This window comes from Ptychodera flava, chromosome 15 (genome assembly GCF_041260155.1).
Source record: "Ptychodera flava strain L36383 chromosome 15, AS_Pfla_20210202, whole genome shotgun sequence".
NCBI classification, from domain to species: Eukaryota; Metazoa; Hemichordata; class Enteropneusta; family Ptychoderidae; genus Ptychodera; species Ptychodera flava.
The window spans coordinates 18861001-18878584 of record NC_091942.1 but is presented as its reverse complement, the minus strand read 5'-3'; the positions used below and the strand labels follow the sequence as shown (position 1 = coordinate 18878584).

At 34.8% G+C, this 17584-nt stretch overlaps 1 protein-coding gene and 1 long non-coding RNA gene across 2 annotated transcripts in view; one reads left to right on the top strand and one right to left on the bottom strand.

The window, feature by feature from the left end:
* LOC139152270 (uncharacterized) overlaps window positions 1-17584 on the bottom strand; it is a 186530-nt gene that overhangs the window by 142863 nt on the left and 26083 nt on the right. The gene's annotated exons all lie outside the window — the stretch shown is intronic.
* Window positions 10877-16813, top strand: LOC139151430 (uncharacterized). The gene is made up of 2 exons (XR_011556422.1): window positions 10877-12057; window positions 12617-16813. It is a non-coding gene; the product is annotated as an uncharacterized lncRNA (long non-coding RNA).

The window sequence follows — 17584 nt, the reverse complement described above, 5'->3', positions numbered from 1 at the left end:
AAATTTGGTCAAGTCAATTCAAATATCCCCTTTTTCCAAAGTTTATTAAAATGCAAATTAGGTGGCTTAAGTAAAAGTGCTGAATGATTTTCATGAATGTTGTATCATAGTAACATCAATATATGTAGAAAGTTTCATCAACTTTGGTCCAGTAAATAGCTGCAAAAATACACAATTGAAGATTTCATCATAATTTGAATATATCACATCGGATCATTCCTAAGAACATGTCAATCAAAGCTATCTGACGAGTAGTTTTTTGAGAATAAAATTTCTGACTAAAAATGGCAATAATTGCTCCCAAATATAAAAATTGCAGATTTCACCAAACTTTCAATATATCATATATTACAATAATCCCTTGGAACCTGTATACCAAATATCAAAGCTATCGACTTGCAGTTTTTGAGAAACAAATTTTTTGACCAAAATTGGCAAAAAATTGCCCCCAAAATACAAAATTGCAGATTTCGTCATTATTTCAATAAATATCATTTAGTTCATCTAATGGAACCTGTATACCAAATTTCAAAGCTATCAGCTGAGTACTTTTGGAAATACACATTTTTTGACCAAAAATGGCAAGGCAAAAATTGCCCCAAAAATACATATTTCATCAGAAATTCAATTTATAGTACTTAGTTTGTCTGTAGAAACCTGTATACCAAATTTCAAAGCTATTAGAAAAGTACCTTTTTAGGAAACACATTTTTTGACCAAATTGGCAAAAATTGCCCCACAACTACAAAATTGCAAATTTCATCATAATTTCAATAAATATCATTTAGTTCATCTGTAGGAACCTGTAGACTAAATTGCAAAGATATCAGATGAGTAATTTTGGAAATACACATTTTTTGAACAAAAATGGCAAAAATTGCCCCTAAAACACAAATACAGCTAGTTTTCTATCAGGTTCGAACCCACAACATACGGCATCAGTCGCCTAGCGGAGAGGCCACAGAGAGAACCATTCGGCTAAATCTCCACTCCCAAAAAAGACTGGTTCAATAGCAGGCTAAGTTGTTACATTTTTCTGACTGAGACCGCTCCACACGTAGAGTTCGTGAAGCACTCACACACGCATGCTCACTATAACACATCGCACACACAAACTTTATCGAAGCGAAGAAACAAATTTCATCACTTTAACTGGACGAACGATAACCTTGGGGACAATTCTGTCCACCAGCAGAGTTACCAACCCAGGGTAGAAATTACAGATTTCATCAGAAATTCAATATATATTACTTAGTTCATCTGTAGAAACCTGTATTCCAAATTTCAAAGCTATCAGACCAGTACTTTTTGAGATACCCATTTTTTGACCAAAAATGGCAAAAATTGCCCCAAAAATACAAAATTACATATTTCATCAGAAATTCAATATATATATTACGTAGTTTATCTGTAGACACCTGTATACCTTGTTTCAAAGCTATTAGACCAGTACTTTTTGAGACACACATTTTTTGACCAAAAATGGAAAAAATAATGCCAATGTCACTGTTCGCTCCCATATAGTTATCAAAACAAGCCAACAATTGTATGAAACATGGACACACATACAGACAGACTGACATACACAGAGTGGCACAGAGTGATGACATTGGCCCCCTTGTGTGCCTTGGCCCAAGGAGAGTGATAAAGATATAACAAACAGCTGAATGTAATGATAAAATAGTTAAGTATAGGTCTACAGGCGGTGAAGGTGAATATGTTACAGCAATTTGATTAGTTTCTTTTCCTTTTCTACTACTGTGATAATTTTTAAGACAATCAATCTGCAGGGCAGTTTATGTATTGACAAATATGTTATCTTTTACAAGCACACAGCAAACTGTTCTTGATTTTTCATTTTATGGGAGCTAAAAACTTTACCAAACCACAAATTTTAGATATTTCTCTGAAAATTTAAAAAGCAACCTAGCAGTTGATAGAGCTTGGTTTATGTTATGTAGAGAATAACTTTTTATGACGCATGTGTTGATGAAGGAGGAATCTTTGCAAGTCCACTTAAGGTCGGCCTGACCAAAATGGCAAAAATAGCTGCAAAAATACCTATGGTAATTAAAGATTTTATCATAATTTGAGCATATTTAATTAACATCATTTGTGAGAACATGTCTACTAAACATCAAAGCTATCAGACAAGTGGTTTTTGAGAAACAAATTTTTGACCAAAAATGGCAAAAATTGCCCCCAAAATTCAAAGTTCTAGACTTCAACCCAATTTTAATATATCATATTGACATAAACCCTTGGAACCTGTTTACTAAATATCAAAGCAAGAAGATTGGTAAATTTAAAGAAAATTTTTTGACCAAAAATGACAAAAATTGCCCCCACCCCCCATACAAAATTGCAGATTTCATCCTAATTTCAATATATCTTATTAACATAAACCCTAGGAACCTGTACACCAAATATCAAAGCTACCAGATCAGTAGTTTTAGGAGAAATTTTTTTGACCAAAATGGCAAAAATTGCCCACAAAATAAAAAAAAATTGCCAGTTTCAACCTATCTTCAATACATTATATCAAGATAAATCTTAGATACCTGTATCCCAAATATCAAAGCTATCAGATCAGCAGTTTTTGGATAAAAAAGTTTTTGACCAAATATTGGGAAAATTGCCCCAAAATTACAAATATGATAATATCAATACAATTTGTGCAAACTTGACTGAGGTCATCCCCAGTAAATGAATACCAACTTTCAAAGTGATTTCTGAGAACAAGATTTTTTGACTAAAAACAGAAAAAATACCCTAAAAATACAAACATGCAAATTTCACCCCAATTTGTGCACACATAATTTAGAATACCTAAAGGAATCTGCATACTAAGTTTCAACCCAATCTGACCAATGCTTACTGAGTTTTGGCCATTTAAAGGATTTTTCCTTTTTCCCCCTCATTTGCATATTTTTGGCACTGACATGTTCATTTGAACAAATTCACATCTCCACCCCCAGGTGCACCTGTACACCAAATACTAAGACAGCAGCCATTGCGGTTTAGGAGTTTTTGATCTGGACGGACTAACAGACATACATACATACATACATACACACAGACGCCATTTTGCCACCTTATAAGAATACCCCCATTTGCATATATACATATGCATATATGGGAGCTAAAATTTGCCCCAAAAATTCAAAATTGCAGATTTCATCATAATTTCAATAAATGTCATTTAGTTCATCTATTGGAACCTGTATACCAAATTTCAAAGCTTTGAGTAGTTTTGGAAATACACATTTTTTGACCAAAAATGGCAAAAATTGCCCAAAAAATACAAAATTATGGATTTCATCAGAAATTCAATATATATTACTTAGTTCATCTGTAGAAACCTGTATACCAAATTCAAGGTGATTAGACCAGTACTTTTTAAGACACATATTTTTCGACCAAAAATGGCAAAAATTGCTCCAAAATACAAAATTACATATTTCATCAGAAATTCAATATATATATATTACGTAGTTTATTGTAGACACCTGTATACCTTATTTCAAAGCTATTAGACAAGTACTTTTTGAGAAACACATTTTTTGACTAAAATGGAAAAATTGCCCCAAAAATTCAAAATTTCATCATAATTTCAATAAATGTCATTTAGTCTATCTATTGGAACCTGTATACCAAATTTCAAAGCTATCAGATGAGTAGTTTTGGAAATACACATTTTTTGACCAAAAATGGCAAGGCAAAAATTGCCCCAAAAATACAAAATTACAGATTTATCAGAAATTCAATATATATTACTTAGTTCATCTGTAGAAACCTGTATACCAAATTTCAAAGCTATTAGACCAGTACTTTTTGAGAAACACATTTTTTGACCAAAAATGGCAAAAATTGCCCAATAACTACAAAATTGCAAATTTCATCATAATTTCAATAAATATCATTTAGTTCATCTGTAGGAACCTGTATACTAAATTGCAAAGATATCAGATGAGTAGTTTTGGAAATACACATTTTTGACCAAAAATGGCAAAAATTGCCCCTAAAATACAAATTTACAGATTTCACCAGAAATTCAATATATTACTTAGTTCATCTGTAGAAACCTGTATACGAATTTCAAAGCTATCAGACCAGTAATTTTTAAGACACTTACTTTTGACCAAAAATGGCAAAATTGCTCCAAAAATACAAAATTACATATTTCACCAGAAATTCAATATATATATTACTTAGTTCATCTGTAGAAACCTGTATACCAAATTTCAAAGCTATTTGACCAGTACTTTTTGAGAAAAACATTTTTTGACAAAAATGGAAAATTGCCCCAAAAATTCAAAATTGCAGGTTTCATCATAATTTCAATAAATAATCATTTAGTTCATCTAGTGGAACCTGTATACCGAATTTCAAAGATATCGGATGAGTAGTTTTGGAAATACACATTTTTTGACCAAAAATGGCAAAAAATGCCCCTAAAATACAAATTTACAGATTTCACCAGAATTCAATATATATTTTTTGGTTCATCTGTAGAAACCTGTATACGAATTTCAAAGCTATAAGACCAGTTATTTTTAAGACACTTACTTTTGACCAAAAATGGCAAAAATTGCTCCAAAAATACAAAATTACAGATTTCACCAGAAATTCAATATATTACTTAGTTCATCTGTAGAAACCTGTATACCAAATTTCAAAGCTATTTGACCAGTACTTTTTGAGAAAAACATTTTTTGACCAAAATGGAAAATTGCCCCAAAAATTCAAATTGCAGGTTTCATCATAATTTCAATAAATAATCATTAAGTTCATCTAGTGGAACCTGTATACCGAATTTCAAAGCTATCAGATGAGTGGTTTTGGAAATACACATTTTTTGACCAAATACAAAATTACAGATTTCATCAGCAATTCAATATATATTACTTAGTTCATCTGTAGAAACCTGTATACCAAATTTCAAAGCTATCAGACCAGTACTTTTTAAGTAACATATTTTTGACCAAAAATGGCAAAATTGTCCCATAACTACAAAATTGCAAATTTCATCATAATTTCAATAAATATCATTTAGTTCATCTGTAGGAACCTGTAGACTAAATTGCAAAGATATCAGATGAGTAATTTTGGAAATACACATTTTTTGACCAAAAATGGCAAAAATTGCCCAAAAATACAAAATTGCAGATTTCATCATAATTTCAATAAATATCATTTAGTTAATCTGTAGAAACCTGTATACCAAATTTCAAAGCTATCAGATGAGTAGTTTTGGAAATACACATTTTTGACCAAAAATGGCAAAAATTGCCCCAAAAATGCAAATTTGCATATTTCTGCACAATTTGAACAATTCTGAAATAGATCATCCCTAGGGACCTATGTACCAAATGTCAAAGCTATCTGACTGGTAGTTTTGAAGAAGAAGAAGATTGTTAAAGATTTTTTTAACAAAAACAACAAAAATTGCCTTAAAAATACAAATATGCAAATTTCATCACGATTTGAACAAATCCGACTGAAGTCACCCTATGTAAACTGCACATCAAATTTCAAAGCAATCGGACAAGCGATTTCAGAGAAGAAATTTTTTTTACCAAAAACAGCAAAAAATTGCCCAAAAATACAAATATGCAAATTTCACCATGATTTGAACAAACTTAAGTGAGGTCACCCCAAGTGAACTGCATATAAAATTTCGAAGCAAACGGACTTGAGGTTTCAAAGGAGAAGGCAATTGTTGATGGACAACGGATGACGACGGACGACGACAACAGAAAATCAATTATTTAATAAGCTCCACGTAGCTGACACTGGAGCTAATTATTTGTCAGGCTATCTGATTAGGTGTACTATGCTTTCATGCCAATTATGGGAAATAAACATTACAAGAAGGATGACAGTCGATGTCACATCCTCATTCATCGGGAAACATTTGTGCAGCACAAAGCTTTCGTTATCTACACAATCGTGAAGACAGTAATTCAAAATGGTGACCCAACAATGCAGCGACAAGCTTTCTTTGTTTTTCTTCATTCAAAACATGTACAAAATAGGCCTAACACATCATTTTTTGCAGGATTCGTTTGCTCTGAAAATGGATGGGAACATGGGCTGGTATGTCTTGGTGGAATCAATATTTGTAGCAAATCTATTCAAATTGTGTACAGTTGTATCTCAATGTATATCCGATTTTTCTAAAATCATAAATTATGTAAACGAGGTAAAAAATAAGCAAGCCGCACCAACCAAAAACTAATCAGTTCTTGCCATTTGCAAACTGAATCTATGTACCAGATTTGATTTTGATCTGATGAGCCGTTTTGAGATATCGGGCACACAGACAGACAGACAGACAGACAGACAGACATTGCTGCGACATGAGCTCATGTTTATGAACACATGAGCTATTAAAAAATAACATGTAAATGAAGTCAACCTTGAACACTAGCCTGTCAGTAATGGCGGTTGGAAACAGGATTCAAATTGCAAGTTACTCCAAAACAGCCGATGCAAAGAGCAGAATAAACAAGTCATCGTTGATGACACAGTCCCCACTTGTTAATGGGTACTTTAATTACAAGTCCTCAGAGAGGATAGAGTCCTCATCATTAATTAGGTCTGTGATAAAAATACTGCGATACAGATGGTGCTCAATGGCCAAGAATGAGTTCCATGGTAGTGAAAACATAAAACCAATGTAGGCCGCCATCCTAATTACAAAAGGTCATTAAATGAGTCAATTAGTAATTAATCGACAGGATGTTGCCAAACATTTTTGCACACTATCCTAACACTGACAGATTATCACCGGTACTATAATTCATAAAGTTTGATGCAGTATTTACAACACTATGAGATCAACATCTGCACCAAGTTTCATCAAATTTGATGCAGTATTTGTGGATATATCACTCTAATTAGGAAGTTCATTACATAAGCAATTACAAATTAATTAACATGACACTGATAAATGTCTTTTCTACTGTTAAAGCAATGAGAGCTTAACATCTGTACCAATTAAGTTTCATGAAATTTGATACGTTGACATATAAACCTAATTACGAAACTTAAGTAATTGACATGATACTGCTACATGCCGTGAAACAAATTGATGTGCATATGTATGAAATAGGTCAATGTCCTTGTACCAACTTTGAATGATACTGGTTGAAATATGTCTGAGTTATGGCTCTGTACATGAAAAAATCGTAACAAAATGGCTGCCACGCAGCCATATTTGGCAAATAAATCAAATAATCAACATGCATATGTATGATATAAGTCATAAAATAGGTTGAGACTTGCCAGAGCTATGGCTCTCGACATGAAAAAAAACTATAACAAAATGGCTGCCATGCAGCCATATTCAATCTTATCGTAAAACAAATCAATGTGCATATTGACATAGGTCAATGTCCTTGTACCAACTTTGAATAAAATCGGTTGAGATGTGCCCGAGTTATGGCTAAGGACATGAAAAAATCGTAACAAAATAGTCGCACTGTGGCCATATTGGAGCATATCACAAAACAAATCAATGTGCATATGCATGACATAGGTCAATGTACTTGTACCAAGTTAGAATAAAATTGGTTGAGACGGGCCTGAGTTATGGCTAAGGACATGAAAAAATTGTAACAAAATGGCTGCCATGTGGCCATATTAGATCATGTCATGAAACAAATTGACATCCATATGTATGACATGGGTTAATGTCCTTGTACCAACTTTGAATAAAATCGGTTGAAATATGCCTGAGTTATGGCTCCGTACATGAACAAATCGTAACAAAATGGCCGCATGGCAGCCATATTGGATCGTATCACAAAACAAATTAATGTGCATATTATGACATAGGTCAATATCCTTTTACCAACTTTGAATAAAATCGGTTGAAACAATTGTCTGAGTTATGGCTCAGTACACAGGCCCACGGAACGTTTCGTAGATTGTCGTCAGATGGGAAGTGGCTGACACTGTGACCCCGTCACCCCACAACCGCTAAATTCAACCATTAACAGTTAGGTAAATTTCATACTGTCAGTGAATACATGGATGTAAAAAATATTTTTTACATCCATGGTGAATACAACTGCAGCTATCTGGCAACAAGGCAATCAACGCAAACCAATCTGCCTCGGCAGCGTGATGTTCAAATCCCGCCATCTGACATTTGTAAACAAATTTAAACTCTTCATGGGGTCACTCGTCCACTCGCAAAGGCTTTTTGGAGAAAGCTATTCAAAATGGCCGAGTGGCAATGCAAGTGCGAGTATTCACCGGACAGTCAATTATCGCCCATAACTGGCAGATTTGAAAGAAATGCTGTAACCGCAGAGTAAAGATTTGAAAGTTTGAAGGTATTTCTGACCGGTCGATGTAATTTTTTTGAGGTAGATGATTTTTTTCGTTTGTTTCGGGCCACCGGTCGATTTTTCCGTGTCATACCTTGGTATTCGAATACAGTACCGAGGTTCGGCCTTTGGCCTCACAGTGTCAGTCACTTCCCATCCGACGACGATCTACGAAACGCTCCGTGGGCCTGTGGCTAAGTACATGAAAAAATCGTAATAAAGTATGGCCGCATGGCATCCATATTGGATCACTGCTAAAAATATTTTTCTTACAAGAAATTTTTTCTTAATATGAGATAAATTTTCTTGAAATAAGAAAAATTGTTACAACGTTTTCTAGCAAGATCTTATTTGGTATTCAGCTGAACAAGTAATAAGTAAATTTTTCTTGATTTGAGAAAAATATTCTTGATTCAAGAAAAATATTCTCAATATAAGTTTTATTAAGAAATTGTTAGTCATTTAATTTTGCTAACAAGATAAAATTTCTTATATTAAGGAAATCATTATCTAGATTTATGATCATGCTAACCATTCAAGCAAGATCATGTTAAGTATTGAGCTGACCAGTTGAGAATATTTTTCTGGATTCAAGAAAAATATTGTCAATTATGTTTTATCAAGATATTTTTGTTTTCAATTCTGATAACAAGATAAAATTTCTTACATCAACCCTTTTAGGGTCATTGTAAACTTTTGACACCTACCACAAAACAGCCTGCTTATTATCTGCAGATAATAATAATAAAGTATGTATGATAATTTTACGTAATTTTGACCAAAGTCTAAAATCAGTGTGAGGCTATAAATTGTGTGCCAAAAAAGGAAAACAGTGTCAATTAAAAATAAAAGAAAATATGAAAAAATTTTGCTTACAAATTTAGGCAGTAAAAACGTGGTAGTCAAAGGGTTAAGAAAATCAATATCTAGATTTAGGATCATGTTAACCATTCTAGCAAGATTATATTCGGTATTGAGCTGACAATTAATGGGAATATTTTTCTTGATTGAAGAAAATATTCCCAACGGTTTTATCAAGAAATTGCAAGGTGTTTGATGTTGCAAACAAGAAAATTCCAACATTGAGAGAAAATCAAAATATACATTTAAGATCATGTTAACCGATTTTTTTTGGAAAGTTAAAACTCTGCAAGATCTTTGAAAAGTCTGCTCGAACAGTTGCACTTAATCATTTATTGTATTGGGGTCATGGGTGATCTAACAGGATATTTTCTATTGAAAGTTTTGTGTATGTTCCATGAAAACCCCTGTCAAAATATATTGAGTAAAAGTATTTTTTATAGAAAAACACACCAGAATGAACTATGTGTAAATCAAAATTACACAAATAATACAAACATTTAGGTTTACTCAACACTGTTGCAGTAATATTTTATTGCTTTAATCGGTTACCATATTTTTTGCCAAAAAGCTTTATTTTAAGCAATCAGAGTTTTTACTGACTTTTTCAGTGTTCATTCTGGGATGTATTAAAACCTCTTGTCCCAAAGTGGGCCATCATCAACACACATGTAAAACCCTTGAATTTTCTGCAGAAAATACAATAGTCATACTGGAGATAGGGCCCCCGTAACCAAGCAAGCATACTGTAAAGTTGTCCTCCATACGTACGCAACAGGCCCAACAATGGCGACAGCAAACAGTTTCATTTGATTCAATTGTCTACGTAACTTGTGTGATAAATTATTGATACATGTATGTCAGACTTGAACAACTGTACAAATTGCTAATCTGTGATTTTCACTGTGGAAACAATCATGATCGCTTTACCGCACCGGTAGGATTTTTCCGAGAGTGACCCCTAATTTTCATGCATCGACTCTTGAAAGTTACCCGTACGACCGCAGGTCCATTGAGTTGCCGTGTGGTATACATAGCCCTTCTCTCTATGTATACTACACGGCAACTCCACGGACCTGTGCGTACGACCTACATAAAGTGATGGATACATCAACTTTTAAACAGAACTTGTGTGTATTAGCAAATTTGCGATCATTGGTTCTGACCAAAGGGTTTTACACAGCGGTGTTGTTCTATGCAAAGAACTGGCTACACTGGAAAAAGGCAAACGAGATAAGCTTAGTGTCCGACCTAAAATGTTGCTCTTCAAAACGATCGGATCATCCGGCCTAGCATGGATGCTTTCCCTGCAGTGTTCAACGTTTCGTTTGTACGGACGGTAGACGTTGCAAACGCTTCGACTTAAGGGACTGCCCGATCGTCTTTTTCTAAAACGGGTTCATCAACTATACACATAATGGCGTTAAATATACGAGTGGCGACTAGCTTTTCGCCACTACGTAGCGGCTTGTGCCGCTGTTTACATTCATCGGCCGTGCCACATACGTACAGCTCAAATACACCGTTGCCCCTACATCAGTCCTTTCTACCCAGCTTCCTATGTACCACCGTATATTCTGTACTGGGTATTGAATTACAAAGGTCGATGGGTAACTGAATCGTTTTATATGTCACACTATGACTGAGGTGATGACCGTCGGACGGCCGAAGCTTCACGAACGTATGAACTACGTGAACTCACCGTGTGATTGACCCGTTCACGCACAATGTTGCGCCTTTAGTGCACAGGCGCTCCTTAGCTGGTTAGTCTGCTAAGTAGATCGATTTTCGGTTCGATTTTATATCGATCCCGTAGTCGATATGCCCGCCACTGCAACCTAAATACTTACAAGGAGATGGTTAAATTTGTGATCCAACTAGGTATATGGGAGTGTAGTTCTGATGTTTTGTGCAAGCGCACGGCCAGTTGACAAATCGGGTGGGTGTGTTTTTTGAGTGATTGTGTTGCACACCTAGTGAGTATTTAGGTTGCAGTGGCGGGCATATCGACTACGGGATCGATAAATCGAACCGAAAATCGATCTACTTAGTAGACTAACCAGCTAAGGAGCGCCTGTGCTTTAGTGGCGCATCGAACGTTGAAATGACGGCCATTCGAGATTTAATTGCGCTATGGCGCTTCCTAGAATATATTCTCATATCACAGGACTTTGATTTCGAATCGCAATGAATGGACAAAGCTCTAAAACCACGCTGAAAACATTTGTATTGGTTTACGCATTACAGTTGTGTAATGTGAGTGACAGCCCTAGCCGTGCAGTTTATGACCTCTGACCTTTTTTATCTGCGCGCGCCTGTTTACTTCACAAGCTGCTGGCCTGGCTGACTGCATGCAGGTAGTCGTCTGATAAACAAACTATCTCGAAATTACATTTTTTGAATGAGAATGTCCTTGGATTTCTTCCACCATTTAAAGGAACAAACACTTCCTTCGGATAAGACTTATTCCAGCGAAGATGAATCGATCAGACCGAGCTAGTGACGTGAGTCAACACACCATCTACATCGGGTAACCCCGGGCCCGTGACAGTATGTACGGAGTACGCAAATGAAAGCCGTGATCGAGAACCAGCTGAAGCCCCAGTACCGGCCTCTTAGAAGAACGTCGCTAGCTCGTATTTTTTTGTCCAAAGACCAGATTTCGAATCGCAATGAATGGACAAGTTGAGAAGTAATATTGCGACGAAGAGGACGTTTGAAAAAACAACAGAGGTCGCGCAGCGGTTGTCTGTCTATCGGGACTATGGCCGCTGTCACTGGTAAAATGTCTACGGCAATATTCACGAGAAAAAAACTACTTAAGGTCAACGACAAGAGGACTGGCAGTAAAAATACGGTAAGAAATTGACTAAACTTTCAACATATTTCCTGTTTGACGTCGTGATAGTTTCTTCAACACGAGTACATATATTAGCTGTATGACGACTGAAAAATCGTGAGATCTTTCTTGTTTTATCTTTTCATCACTGAGTTTTCAATTTAAAAGAAAATATTTGATACGAAGTTTGGCCATTTTATTGTATCGAACGTCATTTTTACGAAATATAATTTTTTTTTTTTCAAAAATGCCGCACGTCCTTGGTTTTGCCGATCTGCAATCAATGGCTTCGCGCCGGCGCCAATTTTTTTTACTTCTGCAACATTGTAGCAATTTCACAAAGTTTGTCAATTGTACTTTGCATCGGTAGGTAGTGACAGTCCTCAATGTCAACGCTACGGACGCTTCAAAAATGCCAGATAAATTTGTTTTTAAGCTATTGTGAATATATGACACATTTCAGTAACTAAGATCATTAAAGGAACAACTTTAGCTCTAATTTGTGTACTTTGTCTTGTGAAAAATTGTATGCTATGCTCCTTGTTGTTCATACACTGTCTTTTTTTTATTTCATCAGTATTGACAACTTTGGCATGTTGTGGATGTATCCCATCACTGAATAACAGATGACTGTCATTGTATAGAATCCTGCAAGAGAAAGGAGCTTGACGGTAGGAACATAGCCATAGGACTTTGGAAAGTTTTATAGAAAATTGCAATTTCAAGGCCAGGTTGGTTTGATGCCATACGAGTAAGGAATCACACAATATGTGTGATGATCCAAAAATCGAAAACCCTAGAAACATTGACCAGTGTACCACACAACATTTTGTATAAAATTAACAGTCACAAGAAACAGTTTCATAGTGATGTACAGTATTGAGGTTTTTAAATTAATACAGTAGACCCTTGCTATTATGATCATGATGGCTGGGGTACATAGAAATTTTCGTTAAATTGAAGTGTTCATTATTATGAAGAACGAACATCATATCACTCTTAAGAGTCACCTTTTACGTTTGCTCTCCATTCTACGTTGTGTCTGATTAACCGTGCAAAACTCTTGGGGGACACAGTTTACGTTCGTTATAACTGATGGTTTGTAATAGAACTACTGGTCAAGTGGTGATACTGGGTACCCTGATCTGGTAAGCATACCCTACTAGCATGCTACAACTCATGATTGGACTAAAGTGACAAGGTTATAGTACAATTACCCAACTTGCTGTCAAAATACCGGGTCGAAGTCGTGAATACTGTCTCTCATCATCAGAGTGTTACATTTGTCATATTTGGATGTAAGATTGCCACATCTACCACAGAACGTCTTAAATATCTAGCCGACCTGCTTTGTGAAAAATCCCGGTTTCAAAAGCTTTAAGACTAAAAAGCTGTGTCTCACTTGAAAGTCACACCGATAAACTCTACAGTATCTCAGGAATTGTGAAATCCATACACCATGCACAAGTTGGAAAATTACTGGTCAAATACAGAAATGATTTCAAAATTGAAATTGGTCCTTTTGTCATACAGCTTAGTGTGCAATATATTTTGTGTAAACGGCATACATAACAATTTAGGTTAATTGCATGATTCCATCAGTCCCATGCAGGTCTTATGAGAGACAGCTGAATCCCTTGATTCACAACTGTAATAAGTTGCTCTGAACCTCCGCACAATTACTTTGTCACTTTAGTTCAACTTGATGTGTGCAGTATGCTTGCAGGGAAGGCTTACCAAGTCAGGACAACCATTACCACCACTGCAATTGACAAGTGGTTGGAGATTGTAATATTGGTTTGGTCAGTGGGTGTTGTTGTATTTTGTTCCTGGAAATTTCATTTGCCTTGAATGATAATGATTGTTGGGATTGATTTAATGTCAGATTCCAACGAAAACCAATTATTCCCTTTCATCGGGTAGAATTTCACAATAACAATCATCAGTATAACAAACAATTGGTTATTTAGAAAGTAAAATTTGTCTCTTGAGAATTTTGCATTGTAAATCAAATACCCTGAAGAAACAATTGCAAACATATAGGTTTCAATGGACATGTAATGATAATGAAATCTCCAAAGTAACTATGTTCTGTGATGTGCTCGTGGGTCGTTAAACTTCAACGCAAAGAATAGTATAGCATTTCAGAATTAATACAAAAATTATTGGATACAGGGAATCAGAATACTGAAAAAAATATCAAAACTTGTTTATCAAAATAAGCATAACTAAAATTAAGTTGCCCCATAGACTGAACTGTTCCATTTGAATATACAAACTGAATAGGTCAATGCAGTTGAATAGTGAAACCACTAAATACAATATTCATGAAATTTTTCAATTCCATTTTGGATAATTTTTGAGTCATGCATGTGCTACTGCTTAGTTTGCTAAAAGAACGAATTCTTCATTTATATTGACTCCAGCTGTATCTTTTTCTATTTTTTCAGTATTGTTTTTCTGTATATCAACTACAGTTTCTGATCCTTGTCCATTTTATCATGCTTGAATGCCCATTATTACGATTGTCAACACAGCCTGTAGATGTGAAATGGCCAAATGAAAACCAGTTTGGACTTGAATAGAAAGAATACCAATGTCATAGAGCCAGAAGGACAATGAATTGTGAAACTTCCTTTGAAATGGCATCTGCTGTAATCTGGTGAATTTGTATATTTTGCTGATTTATCAGCAGAGGTAAATATGTTGCAACAAAACATCCAGTACATGTAACAAACATTGAAGTGGTAAATTTGACTCTATATTGGTTGTATTTTTTTTACAAGCAGGCTAAAATGTCAACACGTTTAAAAAAAGGCCCATCATACCGCGATGTTGAAATGGGAAGACCCCAATCTCAAATTGGTCAGAAAATGACCTAGTCTTGCATGTTTTTACTTACTTAAAATTTGTTTCACATGAGAATTTCTCTAAATTGGCTGCATGACATAGCAATTAACTGTAGTGGATTTACTGAACCAGAAAACTAAAGATATAGACAAAAAATACAGCTCAGTGTTGAATCTAGAGCGCGCCATCGCGGGATTGACGCGTTTCAGCAAAAAATCCCGCTCTGAAATCTACCCAGTGCGTCACTTTGGGCGCACTCACAATGAGGGGGGGGGGGGGGGTCTGTAAATAGGTCAACGTGTGTTTTCTTTCATTGTTAAACGTAACCACTTTGCGTGATGATTTGCTATATTTTGCTAGAATGTTACCAATGATTTCATTTATAAATACTTTAGCAGCACACGTCCGTTTTGAAATGACATTTGCGTTTGTTACATTGTCTTTAAAACTTGTTTGTGAATGTACTGACTGACAGCCGTGACGAGAAAAAAAATTCACGTACGGGAGTAATTTCAAACTAACTCTCACACAGAAAGGTTTTTGAAAAATGTAGCCAACACACCTATTCCATTCAAAAAGAAAAAACATGTTCTTGATCAAGCGGAAATCAAACCAAATTCCAAAATTTTCTGAAACATTTCATGTGTCCACATGGATCGAGATACTAGACGTAGCTTGGTTCATGTTGTTTGTCAAAGTCGTTATGCCACGGTCACGCATGCATGGCTTGCCAAGAAATTCGATCTAGCGAGAACAACAGTGAATATCTATTCAGATCTTATACCAGACGGGTCATATGTCAAGTTCTTCAGTAAGTATGCATTTACTAATACTTGCACGGCTTGCATTGTCAGAGTCGGGACGTTGTGCTGTGTTTGTTTTGCCTCGATGCAGCACATGGTGTCGGCCATTTTCCAAACTTGCTTAGGACAAAGCGTCATCACTCTAGACTCCTAGGTTACCCTTTTATGTCTATGGGAACTTACTGCTGCAGAGATCGAGACTACTAGTCATTAAAAAAAGTCCTGCTCTATCAATGAGAGCTGTGAAATGACAAATGAACTTACTTTTCTCACTGTGGGGAAATTGTCAATTGTATTTTTGCATAATACTGAAAGAATTATCTCTTGAGACTAACAGAATGTGCTGCATCTTTTCTATGAATGTGAGTGAATTTGTGATACTTTATTCAAAACAATTATATTCTTGAATAGATGTACAAAGACTTCATAGACTTATTTTAAATAAATGCTAATTTAATATGCAGATTAATATGCAAATTTGCTGCCAAAAAATTGTCCCCCAAATTTTGAAAATGTCCCCCAAATTTAAGGCAGTGGGCCCAAATGTCCCCCAATCCTAAGATCCTAGATTCAACACTGACAGCTGATGTCCGTTTTAAGCTAGAAACCTGTGTGTTATCCCATTTTTAACATAATGACCAAAGGTCATCATGTTATTAAAAGAAGAAATTGTGTCAATGTTAATTTTCTTGATTAATCTTTTTAATTATTTCAAGAAAGGTGTACAGTGTTAATTTTCTTCTTTTGTGGATTTATTTCAAGAAAAAAGGACATCTTAGATTAAGAAAACATCTTGTTTTAAAAAAATTCTAAGAATTTAAAGATTCTTGATGTAAGAAATCTGTTTGAACTTATTTTCAATTTTAAGAAACCTGTACCATGTTAATTTTCTTGTTTTCTAGATTTTGGAATATCTTATTTTCAGCTGAAAACAAGAAATATTTCCAAACAAGATGTTATTTCTAGCTATACTCCCAAATTTCTTGTTTTGAGAAAAAATGGCAAATCTTAAATTAAGAAAAATCTTGTTTTGAGAAGTTTACTAGAATTTGTAAAATTTGATGTAAGAATTTTTATCTTGCTCAGATGGGGATATTAAGAAAATAAAATTCTTGAATTGAGTTTTATGTTTTCTTGTCTTTTCTTAAAATAAGAAAAAATCTTGAATTGAGAAAAGTGAAAAAATTAACTGAGAAATAAATTAACTTGATGTAAGAAACCGTTTTCTTATTTCAAGATTTGTATTTATCTTGATTTAAGAAGTTTTCTTGTTTCAAGATATGTAGATTTCTCGATTCAGGAAAAATTTTCTTGTCTCAAGATATACTGTTACTTGTTCTAGGAAACATTTTCTTGGTTCAAGATATAAAGTTTTCTTGATTTAGGAAAATTTTTTCTCGTTTCAAGATATAAACCATGTGCAGAAACAAGTTATATTTTCTAGGTATACTCCCAAGATAAAATTTCTTGATTCAAGATAATTTTTCTTGATATAAGATTTCTTTTCTAGTAATGAGAAAAATATTTTTGGCAGTCATATTGGATCGTATCACAAAACTAATCGACATGCATGATATGTATGACATATAAAGTAATCATTGTACCAAGTTTGAATGAAATTGTTCCAGGAAGGTGTCCGTGGGGACTAATAAGCAGAATATTGAGTTTCTCGTGTAGTAGGTCGAATCTGCAAATGTTCATGTATTAAAGCTGCTTGTCACTGTTAGTCCCATTCAGGGAAAGCATGCACAGGCGAGAAGAGGCAAGGTTTTGAGCTCTGGTATGAGGCTGCCAGCTAGGCACAATCATACCCACAAAAACCAATAAGCTCTGCGTAACTGATGCGGAGCTAATAAAACCTATGTTATAATACCTTTGCAATCATCTTACTT